Below are 23,005 nucleotides of genomic sequence, written 5' to 3' on the forward strand. Positions count from 1 at the left end.
CTGGCTGTTATTTGTGGAATGGGTTTGATGGACATCAAAGGGTAAAAGCTCCTCTGAGAGCCACAGCTCCGTATTCTCTGTGACTCGGGTTGGTGGCATAGATGTTGGGAAACGAGGAGGATGACCTCAGGCGTCAGCATCTGCCCGACAAGGTTTGCTCTCTTGCGCATCTGTGCAAGCCTCTCGCAAGATTGTTTGCTCCCTTTCCATTGCGTCCATGAGGATTTTGGTATACAAATTTGGAAAGCCTGAAGAAAACAAAGCTGAATATCACCAACTGACTTGTGTTACGTAAGTGTATTGATACTAATCTGAGGGTACGGAACGGGAGCCAGATTCTGTTCCACCTATTAAGTGCCTGTGTGCAGCTCTTTTGCACCCTGTTCAAGTCCTGAAAAATCCACAGATTTCATAGATGTCGTTGACATTAGGGCTGGAAGGGACCTGGTAAGATCATCAGGTCCAGCCAGGGGCAGGAAGTCAGCTGGGGTCAAAGGATCCCAGCAAATAAGTGTCCAAATGTCTCTTAAAGGAGTCCAGAGTCGGCGTCTGCACCACTTCTGGGGGAGTGTGTTCCAGGCCTTCGGGGCTCGGACAGTAAAGAGGTTTTTCCTTATGTCCAGCCTAAAACGGTCTTCGAGGAGTTTGTGACTGTTGGACCTTGTCATCCCTTGGGGTGCCCTGGTGAACAGACGTTCCCCCAGATCTCCATGCACACCCCTCATGTACTTATAGGCTGCCACCAAGTCCCCGCTGAGCCTGCGCTTCTCCAGGCTGCAGAGTCCCATGGCTCGCAGCCTCTCTTCGTAAGGCCTGTTCTCCTGCCCTCTGATCATGCGCGTGGCTCTCCTCTGGACTCTCTCCAGCTTCTCCACGTCCTTCCTGAATTGTGGGGCCCAAAACTGGACGCAGTACTCCAGCTGCGGCCTCACCAAGGCCGAGTACAGTGGGAGGCTGATATCCTGGGTCTTGCTCGAGATGCATCAGTAGATGCGAGCCAGAGTTTTTTTTCGATTTGCCAGCCGCAGTATTGCATCGGTGGCTCATGTTCATCTTCTGGTCAGTCCTGACCCCCAAGTTCCTTTCGGTCGTGGTGTTGGCGAGTGTAGCATTGCTAAGCCTATAAGTGTGATGTGGGTTCCCCCCCACCGAGGTGGAGCACCTTGCATTTCTCCATATTGAATGCCATCAGGTATTTATCCGCCCACCTTGCAAGCCTATTGAGGTCGGCCTGGATCACCAGCCTATCCTCAGGTGTGGACGCTCTTCTCCAAAGTTTGGTGTTGTCAGCGAACTTGGCCAGTCTGCTTCTGACGCCAGAGTCCAGATGGCTTATGAAGACATTACAGAGTACAGGTCCAAGGACAGAGCCTTGGGGGACGCCACTAGTCACAGAGTGCCGTAATGATTCACTTCCGTCGACTACCCTTCTCTGGGTCTGGCGCACAAAAACTGTCCGCCTGTGTAATGTGCAGTAGCCCCAATTATGGTGCATTAAGTTAGTACCTGTACTAATAGGCACTAAACAATGCACTGTAATTACGGCACATTAATGAACACGCAGATGTGCCCACAAATGACCAAAAAGGCACTGATGGGAGTACGAAAATGGCGGCTGAAAAACTTGTGGATGAATGTCAAAAGTAAGAACTCACTAATGAGACAGCGGTAACAAGAACCAAAGTGCGGGTGTGTAAACTGCATCTCTGCCTTAGGCTCTTTTTGTTCATGAGACATGAAGCAAATCGGGCTCCGGTCCTCAATGTTTGTGTCTTTATCAAGATTTGCCCTCCTTCGTTTCTGTTTCACACTTCCTTGTTATCTCAGTTTAATCTCTGTTGAGGCTTTGCCAGTATCATGAATACGCTCTTTGCTTTCCCATGTCTGGACTGCACGGGCCCAGGTCCTTCAACCTTTGACTACAGGCCATGTTTGCCTAAACTTCTTCTCACTGCTGTCCTCAATTTCTGAAGTTCATCTGCGTCTTTCTTTCCCTTTTTGAATTTGCACCTGTGGTTTCTCCTGCCTAAACAGTGGCACGTTGCATTTGTCTCCGTTGCATTTTATCTCATTGATTTCACCTCTCCAATATATCAAATTATGTGCAGGTTTTCCAATAGACTCATGGGGTATCACACTTGAAATGCCCTCCCAGTGTGACTGTGAGCCTTTGATAAAGAGTCTGTTGAGTGCATATATGCACCTACCCTATGGTGATTTAATCTAGATTGTATTTCCCCCGTCTGCTTTTGGGAATGTCGTTTGCAACAGGGTCAAGAGCTCGGCTGATGTCAGGATGCAACTTCTCTCCTAAATGAGATCAAGTGTCCTGTTAAAGAAGGAAAACAGCTGGGCTTGACAAGGTTTGTTCTTATTAAATGGCCAATATGGATTTTGTTTTCACTTTGTTATCCTGCGGCTGCTTAGTAGTCAATTGATTGGCAAGTTGTTTCGATTAACCCGGTTTTTCCTTTCTCTGGTTTGTACTGCCATCCCCTTTGCCAAATTAACAGTTTTTATAAAGATTGAAGCAAAGAAGGTATCAAATCCTTCATCCTCCCCTGTGTCCTGGCTTCTTTTTCTCCTTCCCCACCATGCAATGAATAAATATGTTGGGATTTATCTTCTTTTTACTTCTAATGTATTAATAGGACCTTGTCTTGCGGTCTGTCCCTTCCTCATAATTCCTTTCACATTGTAGCCTTCCTAATTTATCTCTCCGTGCTTGTACTGTTTATGCCTTATCTTTAGGCATTTGTCCTTTCCAATCGTTGTACTTTTTTTGGGGGGGGAGTCTTTAAAGGCTTGTAATGTAGTCATATTGATCTCTTCCTATGTGCTTTATTTTTTGTCTTAGGGATTAGGATAGTTTGCTGGTCATAGGATTATAGGAAAGCAGGGCTGGGAGGGACCTCCCAAGGTCATCTAGTTCAGCGCCTTGCTCAAGGCAGGATCATCCCTGACTGATTCATCTCAGCTCTTGCAAGTTCCTGACAACGGAGAGTCCACAGCCTTTCCCGGTAGCCTTTTCCAATGCTTGACAACCCTCCTAGATATAAAATTCCCCCTAATCTCCAGCCGAAATGTCCCCTGCTGCAGTCTGAGGCCCTTGTTCCTCGTTCTGTTCCCTGCAGCCACAGAGAAAAGCCCATCTCCACCCGCTCCATAATTGTCCCTCAGGCAGGTGAAGACTGTTATTGAATCCCCACTCAGTCTTTTCTTCTCCAGACTAAATAACCTTGGTGCTTTCAACCTTTCCGCGTAAGTCTTGCCTCTCAGGCCTCTGATCATTTTTTGTCACTCTTCACTGGGCTCTTTCCAAGCTGTCCACACCTGTCTAGAAGTGTGGAGCCCCAAACTGGATACAGGACTTCGGGGAAGACCTCACTAATGCTGAAGAGAGTAGGAGAATCATTTCCCTTGATTTGCAAGAGACACTCCTATTAATATAACCCAGTATGTTGTTTCTTGTTGGGTAACAAGAGCACACTGTGGGCCCATATTTAGCATATGAGCCATTGTAACCCCCCGGCTTTTCCCAGTCTGGTTTTATACATGCATTTATTCTATCGCAAGTGCAAGGCTTTGCAGATGTCATTGCTGAATGTCATCTGATTGACTGAGGATCATTTCTCCAGCGTATTCAGGTCATTCTGGATTCTTGCCCTGCCCTCCAGGGTGTAATCCAACTTGGTATCATCTGCAAAATTGCTAAATGTGCACTCAGTCCCATCGTCCACATCATTAATGAAGTGTAGAACAGTACTGGATCCAGGACAGACCCCTGGGGAATCCAACTTGATATCTCCTCCCAACTAATCATTGAGCCATTGGTCACTCCTCTTTGAGCACGAAAATCCAACCAGCTGTGTGTCCACCTTACAGTACTTTCATCTAGTCTCTATTTCCTTAGCTTGTTAATGAGAATAGCATGGGAGACAGTGTCGAAAGCCTCGCCAAAGTCAAGGTATTTCACATCCATTGCTCCTTATAGAAGGAAATAAGGTGGGTCAGGCTTGATTTGTTCTTGGTGAACCCATGCTGGCTGTTCCCCATCACCGTGGTCTCCTCCAGATGCTTCACAATAGATTCCTTGAGGACCTGCTCCATGATCTTCCCAGGTATCAAGGTCAAACTGTTATGCCTTTAATGGCAAAACATAGAAAAGTGAGCATGAAAAGGACCTCAGGACTGTCTGAACAGTGCGACAGGGGTACAAACTGCCTGGGGAAGTAGGGAGATCGCCTTCTTCGCCTTCTTTGGAGGTTCCCAAGCAGAGGCTGGACAGGCATCTGTCTGGGACGGGTTAGGAGCAGCAGATCCTGGAACTATACCGTGGGTTGGACTAGATGGCCCTTGAGGTCCTTCCAACCTCATGATTCGTGATACAAGTTTTGAAGGTCCGTATTTCGAAGAAACTAGGTGAGAAGTATAAAGTCACTCAGCTGAAGCTAGTAAATGGGCACAAGACGTTTCAAAGGAAAGAACACGATTCTTTTGGCTTGCTGCTGAAATCTGCAGGCTAATATTTGCTCTTGGTTCACCCCCAGATATAGTTAATATACTGGCTTCACTTTCTGAGCCGCTGTTTGGCAACTCTGAGGTTGAATGCTTTTCTTTTTAGCAAGGGATAAGAATCTCTGTTTGTGACCCCTAGTTTTGCAAGTGTTTTGAACTTTATTTTAATGCACAACGTGTCTGTATCGTGCAACTATCTATTGACCGTGCAGTTGCTTCTACTGTTTGCAATCTTTTGATCAACTGATTTCATAGACATCATAGACATCAGGGCTGGAAGGGACCTCGGGAGATCATCGAGTCCAGCCCCCTGCCCAAAGGGCAGGGGAGAAATGATGCTTGCTGGCAATTCAAATACAGTTTGTTTCAGGCTAAGTTATATTGCTCAGCTTTAAAAAAAATAAAAAGAGTTCTTTGTAATTGGAATATCTCATTTCTTTTGGGCACATGCTATGTATGTCATTTTTTGTGATGTCGGATAACTCAGTGAAGTCTTCCCAATACATCACTTGCCTAACTGTAGATCTTATACACTCCCAATTTTAAATGCCTATTTACGCAGTCCTTCAGTTCTGGATTCTGTCATTTTATAAAACAGGGCCGCACCTGAATTCCTTGAAAATTAACTATTGGGTTTATCAGTAACATTTGCAGTGTTAGCATTATAAAAATCAACGGTTAAGTACTCCCTCTTATTTGGTATTTATTCTGGAAATGTAATGTCAAAGTTTCAAACATTTAAAATTGTCCATTTTTTCCACTTGGGTAGACAGTTTCTAAGAAATGGAACCGCATATATTTAAATAATCACAGAAAATGGAAAGTAGGAGATTTCTGGTAACTCCAAAACCGGATTAAAAAGGTAAATGAAAACTTGACTTGAAAATCATTTGGATACCCACTTGCATAGATATATATCAGTAACTGTGTTCAGGTTCAATGGCCTCCTTTTACTTCTGTGGATGAGCATTTGCTCACATAAGGATTCCTGGTGCAATGGGCCTTTGTACTGTGATTTAGGATACAGCACTACAATCAAAGAATAAGGAAGGGCTAATGTAAAGGTCACACCTTGGTCAAAGAGGTCCAGTTTCTACCAGCTTCAGCTTAGATTAATTCAGACTCACCCTTGAGTTAGACCCTTTAAATTAAATTCCATCCCGATTATTTTGCATTGAAAAAAAAGTCACTTTTTCCCTTGGCAAATACTTTAATCAAAGGGCAGAATAGTCACACTGTTATAATATTATTTTTATCACAGCTCTGTTTTAAAAATCAAACAGATAAACAACCCAAATCTCATTAAAAGAGATTCTGCCTCTCTTCATTGAATATAACAATATAATCATGTACAACCGGAAGCATTATTCCATAATTTAATAATCCTGTTTTGTAGGACAATTTACAGTATGACGTCTATGTGTCCCCTCAGCCCCCACCATTGACCATGCATCACATACCCCAGTTGGCTCTTGCTTCCTGCCTGTGCCTGGGGGGAGCTGGAAGCTGAGTAACAGCAGGAGCGGGAGTAGGCATGGGCGGGTGTGGGGTGGCCCCAAGCCAATGCCACCGATCTGAGCTGCGTTTCTGATCTGTGTGGCTGGGTCCTCTCCCCCTCTCCTGGAAAGCTCCTCCCTGCTCCCTGGAGGCCAGGCCCGACCCCCATGCCCCCTGCCAGCCCAGGGCTGGCACCGCAGGGACCTTGGAGCTCCCCCACTGCTGCAGGGGGGCAGGGGCAGCCCTGGACTGAACTGCTCCTGTTGGGAGCAAATTTGCTTCTGACAGGGGCACATGTGTAGGTGTGCGCCTGGGAACACTGTAATGAGCCTGAATTTTCTTTGCAGAAAATTCATGAGATTTAATTGCACATGTAGACATGCCCATTGGCTGGCTAAAGTGCTTCAGTAGTGGTTTACAGAGAATGCCCCTAGAAAAAAGGTTAGTTCAGACTCTGTGGTACATTCACTCACTCTTTGGCTCCTTTATGGTATACACTCACTCTTTGGCCCCAGCAAGGCAACCAATTTACCATTTCCTGTGAATTTACTTAGTTATTCATTCATTCAATTTATATGCTGCTCTTCTCACATAGCAGCTGGGTCATAGCAGCTAACAACAAGAGACAAGATACCTTATAAAACAGAATATGATGATAAAGAAAAATAGCAAAACAAAACAAACTGGTTCTTGTAGCAAAGATCCTCGTGCTATAGGAACTGCCCTGAGAGAGACTAGGTTTCTTTCATATTGGCTGTTAACTGGCCATCCAAGACCAAAAAACCTTTTTAGTCACTGCTCAGCTGGGCTGGATTCTAGGTGAATCCTGTTGAAAAAGCAAATAGTTACTAAACCAAGGTGTGGTTAAGCCTTTAATTGCATGGCTTTGTAATTAGGAAGCTATTAGTGCCATGCTTCTTGATTATTTTTGCTTTGGCTTTCTGTTCAGCTTCTAAAAGCTCCTCGGAAGTTTTCAGTTCCAGGAAAAGAGCATGTGTAAAATGAAGCCAAGCAGAAGTAGGTCACTGAGAAGTCTTGGCTGAGAGCAGAAAGCAAACCAAAGTATTAGCACATTTTGTAGACTCTTATTTGCACTCATTGACACATACAGGCTCTCCTGTAGAGCTAGGATTTGGTGATGAAGCGCCAAGAAGGTATATGAAGAAGGTGGTAGAACTTGAAGCAGCCTGAAGATGTGCACGGGAGTAAGAGAGAGGCTTGCATTGTAATGCTGGGGTTGAAATCTGGATAGCCAGGGAGAACCGGATAGCGGTTGTGAGTTACTGTGTGTAGCAGGTTTGGGGTTCACCCTGCTTTTCTCAAGTTTATCCCAATCTTTAAACTCTACACAGTGGCCGCGTCTACACAAGGCGCTTAATGTGCAGTAGCCTAATAATACTGCGCAGTAGCACATCACAGCATGGACAGTGCTAATAGGCTACTGCGCAGTACTGTCACTAAAAGGCGTTCACTGGTGCTACTGCGCAGTGACTGTAGTTACTGCTCATTTACTTAGTACTTTACTTAGTGCTTAGTACTTAGTAGTCATTAAGCAAGTACTAAATTAAATGCTCAGTAACTACTACTCATTAATGAATGTGTAGATGCAACCAGTCTTTATCTCCTGGGCCTGCTGGCCCCTCTAGAGTCCTCTTAAACACCAACTAGTCCTTAATAATAAGCCTTACTATAGTCCACAAAAGGTTTAACCCACTCCTGTAGTCTTTTAGCCCTGGAGAGAGCTTTGGCTCTTGTTCCTGCTACTACTTTCAGCCTCCCAGCCTCTCTCTCCCCACTTCCTCTTCCTGCTCACTTTTAATTTCCTTTGGCCAGCCGATTATTCTTATCAGCTGGTCCAGTCCTCCTTAGGTAGGCTGTAATCATCCTGCACTGCCTGCAGCTGTGTAATGCGGGCAGGGGCTGAGAAATGCTGTAGCCATCAGGTTTGGTTTGACAGGCCCAACAGCTGGTTTGCAAGCTCACTGCAAAACGGTGATTTAGGGGCAAAGTATTTTAGATCCTGGATGGGATAATCCTCTTTCAGAAATGCTAGCATTATTTAGAGCATGGTGCTAATAACACCAAGGTTGCAGGTTTGACCCCCTATGGGACACAAGGCATTTCCTATCTCAGGCAGGAGATTGGACTAGATGACTTTTGAGGTCCCTTCCAACTCTACTTCTCTATGATTCCTCCATAAGTATTCAGATGGGTAGGAACAGACTTTGCATTTTTCCCTGCATAGGTTGTACCTGTGTTTGGCCCAGAACAAAAATATCCCAGGATCAGTGGCATACACATGGCTCTTCTAATCAGGGTTTAGAGAGTGACTGAATGCACTGCTGCTTTTCTGCTGTTGATTCAATGATGCAACCCTGGGATAAGTGTACAGATGTCCTTTGAAATATCCTGGGATAATCTGTCACTACCCCTTATCCGGGAAACTATTTTAGGATTTATCCTGGGACAATTAACATGGACATCTGTGTGGTTGTACTGTATCCTGGGGTAAAACGCTTTATCCTGGGATAAGTGCAATGTCTGTTTGCAGCCAGTAGAAACTGTGCCATTCTTCATTATTCCAGAAAGATGTGGCTGAGCAGAGAATGCCACCTCTGTTTAAATCCATGGGAAGGCAAGGGATTTCACAGCCGCCTCCCCCCCGGTTCCATGTTTTACAAGTGCAATGACAAAGTTAAAAATGAACCAGAAAGGTGTTAAGCTCCCAATTAAAGCAGTTAACACAAACCTTTACCATGAGCCACTTTTGAAAAGAAGTAACAGAGCTAACTTGAGATCTCTAGAAAATCTGTTTTCGGAAGATTCAAATAAGAGCTGAATTCTTTTGTTCCTGCCCTGCTTCATGGCTGACTCTCAGCTTGTTAATTTAGCATTGTGTTTAAAGCAGGATTTTTTTGCTTTAATCTTCCTAGAAGACTCAGTTTCCTTATGATTCAGAAATCTCATTGACTTCCTCTGGGCTTTGTTCAGGATCAGTATGATTCATTTCCCCAAAACTTGCAGCTTTCTTTAAATTTCTTTAAACCCAGTTGGTTCTGGGTGACTGTGATGGTGGGAGAAGCAGAAGCTGATAATGTAAAAATATAAGTGCCGTGTTTTTATAAGTGAATTTTGCAAATGAATTATGTAAGATTCTCCTCAGTGTCCGTTTCCTCCGTCCTTCGGTTCTTATAATCAGAAATGCTACAAAAACATAGATTTGATGCAGAGATAATGGGGAAATCCACAGGTCTGGCTCCTTCTGCTGTGAAATTATTCTTTGTACTTTCCCAGAGAAAAGTGAATTGCCTCCACTGCCCTGGCCAAGTTTCATTTTCTGGCAGGTTTAAAATAAATCCAATAGATGGCAAAGTTATTAGTCACAGCCTGCTTGTGCTGGATCTTAACATGGATTCCTAAACTCATAACTCAAACTGGCATCTGACTGTGGTTGCCAGTAATTCAACCCCTATGCACCCTCAGACATTGTTTTAATATAGCCCTTTGACAGAAATGAAACCACGTGCTTAGCCATGGTTTAAAGTAAAAGCTCAGACACGCAGCAGTGATGTACTTTGCTTCTTGTCTTCCCAGTTCCTCTTGGTGCTTGCAACAGGGATCTGTTCACGCCGACCACATTTTAGGATTGCTTTTCATTCAAGACTACAGTTCTGCCGGCCGTGGTCAGAAGCCACGTGCCGTAAAGCGCTGTTTTCACTTTCTCCCCTCTATCACCTAGAATTGAGCATGAAGGATGGACAGACGGAGGGTGCAATGGTACCAGGCAAACCTGCGCCTCCGTGATATATGCCATGCTGTCTCCTGAACCAGAAGTAGGGTAGCAGAGCTTACCGGGGTGAGCACAGTGCCTCCATAAAGTGGCCACACCACTTCCAGTTTGGCAGCTAGCACGTGCAAAGTGGGTGCTGTCTGCCACAGGGGTGAAAGGGACCTTGAGGGTCACCTAGTCCAGTGGTTTTCAACCAGTGGTTTGCAGACCCCTGGGGGTCTGCAGACTGTGTCTAAGGCAGGGGTGGGCAAAATGCGGCCCACGGGCTGGATGCAGCCCATGAGGTCCTTAAAAAATTTAGAAAATGCGTATTTATCTGCCCCTGGCTGCCTGTCGTGTGGCCCTCCATGGCTTGCCAAAACTCAGCGAGTGGCCCTCCACCCAAAATAATTGCCCACCCAGGTCCACAAAAGATGACTATCATCAATCAAAAGTATGTGAACACCCACACTTACAATTCAAAGGGGTTCACACCTCCATTCAAAATTTTTTTAGGGGTCTGCAAATGAAAAAAAGGTTGAAAGCCACTGATCTAGTCCAACCCCTAGCACGAATCCAGGGCATGCCATTCCTATGCTACCCCAGACCGAAGCCTGTCCAGTCTCTCCTTGAAAACCTCCAGGGAAGGAGATTCTCCAGCTTCCCCGGGCAGCTTGCTCCACTATCCTGACAGTCAGGAAGGTTTCTCGTATATTTTTCTGAGACGTTTCAGCAGGGCATTGCCTTGTCCAGATGTACCCTACAACTTTCTGCGGGGGTCCGAACAAATAATATAGGTCGTAGACTGGAACGAATCCCTAGAAAGAGGTAGGATGTAGGTAGATGCCTTCCCGTTCCATCAAGCAGCCGTGGGCTTTGATATGGCGATCGGCACATTTCTGCCTCTTGTCTTGGCTGGTGTGGTGACATCCCATACTGGCCCATAAACTACTTGGAGCCCAGCATGGGATGAGGTTCAGCTCGGCAGTGGCATATGCTGGCAACTTACCAGCCTTGGGGCTTCACCGCTGGACTCGATGGTCTTCCGAGGTCCCTTCCAGCCCTAATGTCTATGAATCTATGGACCTCAGATGTTTCATCTGATCTACTCTGATGGGGACTTCATGGTAAGCCAGTTTGTGGCAAGCAAGGCCAGGCAAAGCAAGAAGTTAAACGAACGTTCAGATTTGTAAGGGTCCTGCCCCGTTAAGTGCGGCCGACCCGGGCACAGCTAATCAAGGCCAGCTGACCCCTCTGATTGCACCTGGGGCTGCTTTGAAGGAACTCCTCCAGCACCTGAGCTTTGTGCATGATCTGCTGGTCTCCAGCCTCGGAGCAGCTTCCATGCTAGCAACATCTCTGACTTTCTGGTTCCTGACGCTGCTTTTGGCTTGTTCCTGGATTTTGGCTTTGGATTTCCCTGCAAATCTGTTTCCTGGCTCCCGGCCCTTTGTTTTTGGGCCTTGCCCTATGGATTGTCCCTTGGATTTGGTAATTAGGCTTCTGATTCCCAGATCTGGACCGTTGCTTGGCCTGCAGCCCCTGCCTTGTGGCTTCTGGCCCCTACCCCTGCAATCCAGGGTCCCACACCCAGTTTTACCTAGTGGCTGGCCTGGTTGCAGTGTGACAAAAATGAAGTGGAGCCACCGCATCATTGTCTTCACACCTGTCTTGGTAGCCACGGCCTAGATGCAAGGTCAGCGGTTTTTGCTTCCAGGCACAGCAACACGGCTTGCTGCATTGCTAAGGTTTGCCATTGCTCCTTGCTGCGGGTGCATCTACATGTGAAATTAATGCGACCGAATAAACCGTGGCATAGTTTGCACCGGAGTTTATTGCTCCTGGGTGCAGTGTTTACACGTGGAGCAACCCCGGCAGGCAGGGGACCCCGGGAGCTGCTTCAGGGTGGGACTAGCCATCTAAATATATTAGATTTACCCAAAGAACCTGACCTGCCTATGTGCTTAGACCAATACAGCTACAACCAAAAACCCAGTTAACAGAAGTGCAGATGACACCGGGCTGGACGGAGCTGAGGCAGTTTGAAGGCTAGGATTATTATGCAAAAAGACTTTAGAAAACTGCAGAAATGATCTGAAAGCAATCAAATTAAACGCAGTAAGGACAAGGCCTGCACTTAGGATGGGACGGCAGTGATTCCTTGCCCCGCTGGGAGGGGAGGGGGAAATGGGGCCCAAAGGGATGCCTCGTTTCTGCTCCGGCTCATTGTGCTGATGTCCTAAGCATAGGTTGCTTATTGCTGGGACGTAGTTTGGACTGGGAATAATCCCTGCTCTGCTTTGTTTCGAGCAAGCACACTGTATGCTGCGCGGAGCCAGGCGAGTATCGTGGCAAAGTCCAACTCTGCATCATGCCAGGCATTTATGAAGATGTTTCCCAGTGCCCTCGGTGGACTGAGTGTTTGCAGAGCTAGAGGACTGGCTGGCGACAGAGCTGAGCAATTAAATGCGTCAAGTGGATCTTGGTCAGGAGCTAGAAGGTGAAAGAAGTTCCAGGTTTTGGTTGCAGAGCTCTTGCCCTTTGTGCTGTTGGGCAAAGCACGGGCTGGTGCGGGTGCCCAGGGCTGGATCTGGAGGACGGGGTGCAGTTGTTCCTCCCCCTCCTTTGATTCCTGCTTCACCCAAACTTTCAAGCCAACTGCCTCGAAGGGCAACGGGGGTGTTGGTTATAGCCATGTTACGGGGAGACCCTTGCCTGGAGGGGCAGCAGCATTTCTCGTAAAGAGTCGATTGACTTCGTGGCTCGGTATCATTAGCATGACATCATTATCATCGACTTCATGGCTCATTACCTGTTAAGCTCTCTCCACACCACAGGTGTTAACGACCCGTGCGCCTTTCTAACAGCTTTGATGTTTCGCTGTTCAAGCCGTCCTTTTCTCTGCAACGTTGCTGTCCGTTTGCCGTGTCTCTCTCCTGTCTCACAGCCCTGCAGCCTGGTTGTAGCGCTAGCTAAAAACCTTAACTCAGGTGTAGTCATATTAATGTATTTACGTAGAAATGACTGACGGCGAAGCATTGGAGGCAGAGTCTCTAATGCTCAGAAAGGCTAGGTTTTGTTTTATGAATCTGAATAAGAGATGTACGTTTAAATATAATTACTACAGGACTAATCAGAGAATCAGAGAAAATGAGGGTTGGAGGGACCTCAGGGGGTCACATCTACTCCAACCCCTGCTCCAAGCAGGACCGGTCCCAACTACATCATCCCGGCCAAGGCTCTGTCCAGCTGGGTCTTAAACACCCCCAAGGATGAAGAGATAATGTATCTTTTGACTTATTTTTGCCTAATGGCTTGTGGTTTTTTTAAATTTTATACACACTCCAGCAAATTAGGGAACAGAAATATTTGTTTTTGCTTTCATCTTAAACGGAATAATTTCGTGCTGGCCCTCTACTATGTCAGTAAAGCTTCTAGTTTTTGTTTAACTTTAGAAAAATACGTCATGATTTATGTGAGGATGTACCACACCATGGCCCCCCACCCCTCTTTTCAAACTCCTGGATCTACCCACGCAGGTGTCCTATTCCCAGATCCCATCCTGATCCTCAGGTAGGTCAAGCACTGCTGCAGATCCAGCTGTTGCTCTTTGCTGTCTCAGAAGCTGTTAACATGCTCTTGGTTTTGACAGAGCAAGCTCACGACTTCCCAAAAGTTTGGCATTCCCATGGGAATAGCCTTAAAAGGGTTCACATTGCAGCATCTGGTCTCCAAATGTCTTGAGCTTCCATCTCTCCCCTAAAGCTGAGGACATGTTCACACTTCCAACTGGTTGCACAACTCTGTGTATTGTGACACTGGAACAAGATAGTAGGGGTATGGAGCACGAATGGACGGCACCTGGGCTCACCCCTGCATCTGAGCAGGGAAGTGGCATCTGGCCATCGTGACCTTGGAGCACGTAGGTGAACAAACCAGATGGCAGCGTGCAAAGGAGCCATGCGACGTGTGCCAGGTAAGTGGGAGAAAACATTGCCGAGCTCTTGGGGGCCAGAGGTAAGGCAGGAGGACGTAGGTGTGGGGTGCTGTGGTTGAGCAGGCCCGTGTTATAGTTATCCCAAGACCGAAATAAAGAAACGCCTCCAGCCACAAGGGTGGGAAAGCGCTCGTTGACGGGTGCGTATATCGAATATATTGGAAGCACCAAGTAAAGCTATAGACACATTGCCATTAGCAGATACAACAGAACGTAGCTTTAGATTCATAGGTGCTGATTCAACACACTCGCGTATCTCACAACTTGGGGTCTTGTCCTAGCGCTCACGTTTCACGCTGGAGCTAGGATGCCCTGGGATGGTCTGGGACCTGAACTCAGCAAGCTTGATGGGCACTGCTCCCACATGTGAATCGACGGTCGAGTTTAACACCCAGCCCATTTATCTAAAGAGCTGCATCTGCAACGTGTGAAGCAAAAGAAAAAGTGAAAGGCCCTGGGAAAATCCGTGATCAACAAAAATTCCCATTCTCTGATCTCACACAGCCCTGAGAGGCCTTTAAACAAATATTTAAAACTAATACCACTCTTACACGAGTAATTCCATGATCAAAACACGACACCAGCCAGCTTTCAGGGAAAGACACGGAGAACGATCTGTCCCTGAAATATGCTGCCTCAGCTCAAACTTAAATCCGCATTTCTAGGAAAGTAAAAGTGCAAGTAAGTGCCTTAAAACCCCATTTATTCCAGCAAGGGGGTTCCTGCCTGCAGGTGAAGTCCAGTGAGTATCACTGAATTCCTGTAACAGGACTGAGAGATAGGAAGGGAGACTTGGAGTAGCTGGAGACTTGTTCTGCGAGCAGCTCTTTATTAGAGACAGACACGTGCATGGCTCTTACAGGGCGAGGGGGCAGCTTTGCTGCTGCCCTTGCAAGGGTCTTGTGGAGACCCGGGGCCTGGCCGACAGCCAGAGCGGGGCTCCGGCCAGCCAGGTGCCAGTTTTGGGCAGCGTGCATGCTGCCATGTGCGCCACCTTGCTTTGTTTTGGTGTCGGGTTTTTGACTCTGGGATCTCCCAGGGACGACCCCCTTCCCCCCGCAACCCTGTGCTGCAAGGTAGCAATGCGAGGAACACCGGCACGTGCAGCGTGTGGCAGCACCACGCTCCTCTGGATAGACTTACTCTAATAACATTAAGATAACAACTATTCCAAACTCGAGTGAACATGCGAACACGTCCCGTCACGCGCTGCGGCCGTTTCAGCTCTACGGTGTCGCAGCTCTTCTTTTTCAGCTGTCTTATTTGACCGTTCGCTCTCCTGGGCACGGTCTTGCAACCCCCTTTCAGCTGGTGTCTCCGTTCCTGTATCGCTCGTATTGTCGTCATCAGTCGGTCTTTTGAGAAGATGCCTCTGATGGCTTCTTCAAGTCGGTCCTTCATCTGTGATCACCCAGCAGGAGCGAGGTGACTCCTCTTTGATTACTGTAGCTTTAAGTGGCTAGTGTCTGTCCTCCCAAACTCGTACAAATTTGTAACTGGAAGTGGCCTTGCTCCTCTGCTGCAATCCTGCTTGTACTTCCCAAGCCTTCCCGCACGATTGCAGGCTCCTCTGCCATCATTGCTTACAGCCCATATCAGGGAGTGGGTTTTTATATGCCGGTTGTAGAGGACTTCTGCGCGTGACTTCCCACCTTGCAGTGGGGTTGCGCTGTAGCTGGCTAGTGCCAAGCAGGGATCTCCTCCTTCCTCCTTTCCATTATAAGCAGGGTCTTTACAACGCCTGCTCCGCATCCTGCCAGTCCCTTGCCTTGAGCATATTTGGGACTGGATGAAAAGTCATACAATTGCATGATGCCTCGAAATTCCCTGCTCGTCAACGGTGGCCCGTTGTCAGTAACTGCAGGTCTTGGGGTTTCACGGTGTGCAAGCCTGGATCGAATACGCCGACAACGGTTGTCACCGCGGCATCTTCGAGCATCGCTACTTCTGGGGAATTAGCGCCGTTGTCCCGTGGAGGAGCCAGTTCCTCGTGGGGTTCGCTGGGCATCCCCGTACTTCTGACGTGTCTCGCACCCTTTCCGTAATACCGAATTCCTGTAAAAAGTGTGAGAGATGACAAAGGAAACTCAGCCTTGTTTGAGTCGTGGGATGTGGTTTGTAGCTGGATGCTGGGCCAAGGATTAAGAGCCGGAGGCAGGTCTGAGAGACCAAGATGGGGTTTGGGGCAGGCAGGGATCAGGACTCCCCACGGGCCTGGAGATTTGGGAGCTTCCCCGCTGCCAAATTTCTGGACCTGGGGGGAAGCCCCACGGCTTGGCACCATGGGCTGGATCTAGGTCTAGAAGCACAGTCTGTTGAGAGCAGAACTGCATTGCTAGGATGCTCCCATCAGCGAGGAGGCCGACTGAACAGGAGCTGGCTCACTAACCTCGCAGGAAGAACGCTTCTTCCTAAGGAGCGGGCTGCAGGGGTAGGCACTTCTTCTCCAGCAGCAACTCCTTTGCAAGCATGGAAAAAAAAAAAAGACTGCTTTTTTCCCCTCCTTTTATGGGAGACGTGCAGATGCTGAATTCGGTCGAACAGCCGTGCCTGATGGGCCGGAGTTGAGAGCAGCGCTTCTTGGGTTGTGCTAGTAAGAAACACCCAGCCAGGTTTCCAGCCTTGGGCAAGTCCCAGGGGCTCAAGGGGAACTGAAAGATGCGCAGAAGAGGCAAGCAGGGGCTCCCCGGTGATGGGAAACCTGGGCGGAAAATTTGCTGCCTGCCCTTCCACCTCCACGGGGGAACTGAAATAAGGGCGTAACGCATGACCTGGGTCACTGGGACTCTACGGACCCGGGGGTCTTGGGCGCGCTGGATTCAGTGCCGCCCTCGGAAAGCGCCAGCTCTTTGCTCCTACTGGTTTTGGCTGTGGGAAACGAAGAGGGCGATCCTGCTGCTGCAAAGAGCTCAGAAAACCCACAGCAGCTCTAGATCACACTTGAAATCTCTGATTTCATCTGATGAGACACGGGTAGGGGTTTGCACACCCAGCAGTGCTTGTGTTGTGCATCGAAGGGGCTTGTCGCACCTCCGGGTGCTGCAGCACCCTGGTTGCGAGCCGGTGCTGCGGGCGCTGTACTTTGCAACGAGGGCACGTTGGCCTCTCCCCGGACACCCCGTCAGCGATTTTAGTGCCACCTTCGCCTCCCCACCTGCTAACGTAAGAACACAAGAGAATCGCCATTGCCTGGGCCAGCCCCCAGGCCCGTCTTGCCCCGTCTCCTGTGTCACGCGGGGGCAGAGAGCGGAGGCTGGACGGGAGCGAGAAGAGGTTCGTTCCCGTTGCTCCTGGCCCGCTCAAATTTTAGCTTTAAGAAGGGCTGATTCAGAGGCCGGGCCCTTCGCTCCATCGCTCCCGATGCCCCTTTCCTCCACGCACGCGTCCAGTCCCTTCTTCTGCTGGGCCAGCCTCTGGGCTTCCACCGCGTCTGGGGGCGACGAGCCCCCCCGGGTGAAAAAGAGCTGCTCTGAGTTCATTTTAAGCTTACTGCCTCCTCGTTTCATTTTGCGGCGCGGGCGAGAGAGTCGGCGATGAACCCCCATTGACTTTCCCTTCGCCGTTTAGTGTCCTGCGAACCCTCCTCATGCTCCCTCCAAAGGGGAAGTCTCCAAGGGCTCAGCCTCCCGGGGGTAGCATTTCACTGCGCTGAGAACAAGCCGCGGCAGTGGCGTCGGACACCGAGCTCTGCCGGCCCAGGCGCTACCGGCGTCCAGCTAGCCGCAGTGGGCAGGGCAGCTTTTTTCCTCCCTGTGCATGGCGAGCAGCACGCCCTCGCACCGCCTGTGGGGATCTTGCTATAGTTATCTGCATCTTTGACATCGTGTAGAGGTGACCGTCTTCTTGTCCTTGAGGAACGCGTGTTTTGCACCGGCGGCAGAGTCTCCCTGGGAACGGAGGACTGAGCAAAACAGAGCAGAGAAATGAGGTCAGGGAGTTGGGGAATTGAAAGCTGCATCCTGTTGTTTCCTTCGCTTAACCCAGTTGCTCCACGTTTCTTAGCCAGTTGATCTCTGTCTTCTCCATTCGCCCCTTAGCCATGCTGCGCTTCTTCCCGCGCCCGCTTCACGTCTTCTCGTACCCACTCCTCTCTGCCCTGCCTGCTTTCGGTTCCCAGCCTGGTCTGCCCACGCGGCACAAATCGGCTAGCCCGGGGATCCGGTCGTGTGCTTGCAGTCCTTCCTGGCACAGCTCCTGCTCCCCACGGGCTCTCACCGCGTGGTCGTATCCGAGCCATTCGAGAGCGCTGGCAAGGAAAGCCTCTTACTGAAGCAGCGAAACCGAAAGGGAGAGGGATGGTGGGGGAGGGAGGAACGCTGCATCAGGGAGGCAGGGGCAGTGGGCACTGGGCCTCCTCCAGACAGATTCGTGGCAGGCATCCAGAAAGGCAGGGCGGACTTCGGCTTTACTCGTGTGCACGTGCGTGCATGGAAGGGAATTATTTTCTGAAATCAGCATTGCGCTTTGCAGAAGCAAGCAACTCCCACAAATGCCAGGCTTCCCTTCCGCGCCCCTCCTGTCCTGCTTTTGAAGGGTCACTTTTTAAGCCTTTCGGTCCATGCTGGGGCCTGCAGCTCTGATCCAACTTTCAGCTGAAGGTGCTGATTGCCTTCCTCCCCATCCCCTCCTAGGAGAATTGGGAGCCTGAATTCCCTCGATTCCTCTCCTAGGCATGTGGCTTGTTGGTCTAGGGGTATGATTCTCGCTTTGGGTGCGAGAGGTCCTGGGTTCAAATCCCAGACAAGCCCTTTATGATCTTTCTGAGCATCAACTGCTGTGGGTGTGGTGCAGTGGCGTGAGATCAAATGTGGGCCAGGAAAAACTTTAACCAGAGCAAATCAAACATCCTCCCTCTCTGGAGTGCTGCATCCGGCTCTGGGTGCTGCACTTTAGGAAGGATGTGGAGAAGTTTGTGTGTGTCCAAAGGAGGGCCATGTGCATGGTTCGAGGCCTAGAGACCAGGTCATACAAGGAAAGGCTGAAAGATATGGGTCTGTTCAGCCTGGAGAAGAGAAGAGAAGGCTCAGGGGGGCCGTGGTGGCAGCCTCTAAGTATATCAAGGGTGTACATCAGGGCCTGGGGGAGCATCTATTCACCAAGGCCCCCCAGGGGAGGGCAAGAAATAATGGGCACAAGCTGATTGAAGATTGCATAAGGAAAAACTTGTGTGAGACATCAGAAACCGTGCCCCCCGACCACATGGCAAGTGACATCGAAGCACTGCCCCCCAGGCATTTTGGTCCAAGACTCCTTCTGGCCCCATCACATGGTGCATGACACCATCCATCACATGACCTGTGACATCAGAAGGGTCCCCCATGAGGCCCCCCCCAAACCCACCCCTTCTGCCGCATAGCTCAACCTAGAGCACGACTTATCAGGTAGCGGGGGGTTGTGACCCCTCTAACAACCCGCCCCACCAATCTTGACCAACCGGTGAGGGTTTCAGGGGCCTCAGACTTCCCCGAGAACGGCGCCGAACCAACCAGCTCAAGAAGAGGGGTGGGGTCTAGGCTGCATGAGACCATGCTAAGGTAGACAGGAGCGGGCGCGAGTTGAATTGTTTTAATTCGTGTCTGAAAAAATCGTTCAAGGCAAGACTGAAGACTGTTGTAGCAGCTTCGTCCAAAGATGGTGGCCGCCAACCGAGGCCTTGAGTCCACGGAGGGCTACGAATCCGTGGAGGTCGCCTTGCAGACGTGTTTGGGGGGGCTATTTTACGATTTAAAATGTAGCGCTGTAGCCCATGCATCGGCCTGTGCAGCATGAGCTATGGGTGCCAAACAGCACTATAACTCAATCAAGCATATGCTATCCAAAACATAACCAAATAGCAGGGTAAGTGGGATGTTGGGCTCGGCCATTTTCAGGGCACCTCAGTCAAAGCTGCAGAAACGTGACTGAACAGCAAGCCAAGGGCCTGTATCCTAAAGACTCGGTATTACAATTGCGTCCTTAAACATTAATAACTAAGGTGACCGAACGTATTCATCCTTATTTTGCTATAATAAATGTATTTTTCCTAACATGTTCAAATGATTATAGACACACTGATAGGACTGAAAGAGCAAAGCAACCTTGTCAGGCCACAGCCCACAGTTAATAAAATAATTCTTCAACCAAAGGGCAAGACATAGTGGGAGATAAGAAAAGTCTCCTGCTGCTACCTCAGTTTTTTTCACTAACAAGAACTTGATTAAAGATTAACTAGGGCGTGATGAGTTAAAAATAAAAAAGCCTCACCTAAAGTATACCCCTTTCCCAGGGCCACGGACATCGGGTTCCACCCAGCTCCAAAAGTTCCAGTGAAGCACAGAAATTTAAATAAAGTCAAGCAGAGATCGATAATTCACATATCAAATCAATCTGCTATAAATATCGAGCATGCGGCAAGCGACAAGTTTGACTTTTCTTAAAGCCCAGCAGAAAAACAACTTGGCAAGAGTCCCCAGGCAGGCAGAGATGCCTGGCCAGTAGGCCTGTGCGAGTAGGCAGGTATTCGATCTGGCTTCGGATCCAGCCACTTCGGATGGCCGCGACTGGATCTGGAGCTCTGGACCGAGTTCCCGCTTCGATCCGCCTTGGAGATCCGGCCATAGGGTATAATGGGGGATCAATGAAATACCTATTACTTTGTTTTCTTGTGTCCAATTTGGATGAAATTTGCAGGGGTGGTAGCCTCTGCGGAGAGCATGAAGCCTGCCAAGTTTCAAGATCAGTGCAAGGGTCTGGGGGGAACCGCACCCCAAATTCTTGAAAGCAAAACTCACGTCACGTGTTTGTGTTACACCACAGGAGGGTGAAAGCCACCGGGATGGTGGCCCCTGCCGAGGCCACGAAGCCTGCTGGCTGTCGAGGAGATCGGTGCAGGGCTTCTGGGTTCTGGGGCCCCGCACCTCTGGCTGCCGACAGGCAAAACTCGTGACATGGGTGCTTGTGCAACTGTGTCTGTCTTGGGGCAGGGTGGCGGGGGTACTACTGCAGGCCTGGCTGCTAAGCTCCTGTATTACCAGTTACCAATCAATCATGATTCGCTCAGGGACCAGCCCAGTACACCATACCTAGCTACTAGTAGCTACTAGAGAATGAGTTCATTAGCAGTGCTTAACACCTACAAAACCACAGACTAAGAAGAGGAAATAATCAATACAGACAACTGCCCCAAGACTGAGACAGTCAGTCCCACAAACACCCATAGCACGAGTTTTGTCTGTCAGCAGCCAGAGGCGCAGGGCCCCATCCCCTCGACAGCTGGCAGGCATCGTGGCCTCAGCAGGGGCTGCCATCCCTGCAGCTGTCACCCCGCTGCGCCTGAACACACGCAGGGGCACCCTTTAACAAAGCCTCCTGTGTTGATGTGGCTGGTAACCACAGTGCCCCCCTCGCTAACCCCCAAGTGGTGGATTCAAAGATCAGATAACAAATTTAAACCATGATAAAACAAGGTTTATTACCCCGGTAATGAACCTCAACATTTACAGAGGTCTTCAGTCTTATCTTGAACAGGAGTTCAAGAGTTTGTCCAAAAGACAAAATAAGGGTGTGAACAGAAGCCGGGTGGCTACCTGGCTTTCAGATCAGTACGCTTCCACCCTACACCAGCTGGTAAGAAGATGTTTTAAAAGAAACAAGGCTCTTGTTTCAGGTGTGGATGCGCAATGGCAGGCAGATTTGGTGGTTGTGCAGCACTTTTCCAAACACGACTGTGGGGTTAAGTACATCTTAACAGCAATAGACATATTATCAAAGCACGCCTGGGTCGTGGGTCTGCAGGACAAGTTGGGGGTCATGAATGCTGCGTGCCCCCGGAGGCTGAGGGGGTCACGGCAAGCTCCCACGGGCGGCAGCAGGAGCATGGCGGTGGCGAGCCACGGCGCTGTCGGTGGTGGAGGGGGGGACGAGTGCTGACTGGTGGTCGGCGACCACCCGCAGCCACTGCCAGCAGCGGTGGCCAGCAGCGACTGTGGACTGCCGGGACCCACTCAAAATCATGTTGTGACATGCCCGGACATGCGTTTCTTGCTATGACTTTCATGAAAGCATCGTCTAAATAAAGCACCCGGCTGAAAAAAAAAAATCCATGTGGGTGTTTTCCTTCCCACTCGAGCTCTTGCATGAGACCCCCTCTTCTCCTGAATCCTCGAAGTCTGCTCCGGGCGTCTCCGGCTCATAGGGCTGCCGCTGCATGGTCGCGTGGGCTTCTTGACTAGGTTCAGACAATTTTTTGCCCGCTTTAATATCTCCGTCCTCCTCCAAAGCATCACTACGGTAATGCTTTCTTTGCAGGCATCTGACGAGTCTTGGAAGTGAAGTGAGAATGGGTTTTGCTGGCATAGCCTAATGATCCACATCTGCTCCTGTCTTCCTTAGTGCAGTCTCAAAAAAATGCGTGGTCTGCTTTGGAAAACAGATCGACTGGAGACTTGACCTTACCTGTCTACTTGCTTCAGTTGGTTGGATGCCGTTTTCACGGAGATCTGAAGCCACGGCTGATTGGTCGAGGGCAATGGGGCGGGTTGTTATAGGGCCCAGAACCCCCTGCTGCCTGGTAGGTCATGCACGTGAAGGGTTTGACTCTGCTGGAAAACCGGCCACTTATTTTGTTGTCTAAATGGGATCCCAGCTCTTCTGAGAACCCTGCTGATGACTGTAGACAGATGGCATTGGCATTGGAGAAGAAAAGCCCAGAAATCTATTGTTTGAAAAAAAGAATAAATGTCCCACGGGGAATCTTCACTTATTCAAGCCAGGCTGCTTCCAAAAAAGCGACAGCAAACCCGTGTAGTCCAGCATAAAATGTTCTGTTCTGTAACATGATGAGAGCTCAGACTGGGAGGCTGTTGTGACCTCTAGGAGCTAACATCTAACTAGTTTCGGAAGTATTGTGAGAGCAAATACCAGGGAGGAGGAAATGTTATGTAAACTAGGAAACGTATCTGGCAGAGACCAAGTGGGTATAAATGTGTGGTGAATACATTTAGGCTGGAAACCAGAGGCAGATTTCTAACCTTCAGGGCAAGGCGGTGAAATTTTTGTTGGTTCCACGGTCAGTACGGCACCAAGACTTCCGGTTTTACTGAATTGTTTTATAGCTTTTGGCATGATAATGCGGTTGCCTTGGCCAAGCTCTGTGTGCTAGCTACAATGAACCAGCTTTGCATTGTCTTACATTCCTGCTAATGATCAGAAGCTCCATCTTCCCAGACCTTTTGGGAGGAGGCGAC

General features: G+C 49.1%; 1 protein-coding gene and 1 non-coding gene across 4 annotated transcripts in view; both read left to right on the forward strand.

Annotated features, from left to right (window-relative positions):
* Nucleotides 1-23,005, forward strand: part of LOC149865423 (uncharacterized) — an 87,132-nt gene that overhangs the window by 43,767 nt on the left and 20,360 nt on the right. The window lies entirely within an intron of this gene.
* Nucleotides 18,458-18,529, forward strand: TRNAP-UGG (transfer RNA proline (anticodon UGG)). The gene has a single exon. It is a non-coding gene; the product is annotated as a tRNA-Pro (tRNA).

Source organism: Crocodylus siamensis, chromosome 4, assembly GCF_052110815.1.
Source record: "Crocodylus siamensis isolate JL-2025a chromosome 4, ASM5211081v1, whole genome shotgun sequence".
NCBI lineage: Eukaryota > Metazoa > Chordata > Crocodylia > Crocodylidae > Crocodylus > Crocodylus siamensis.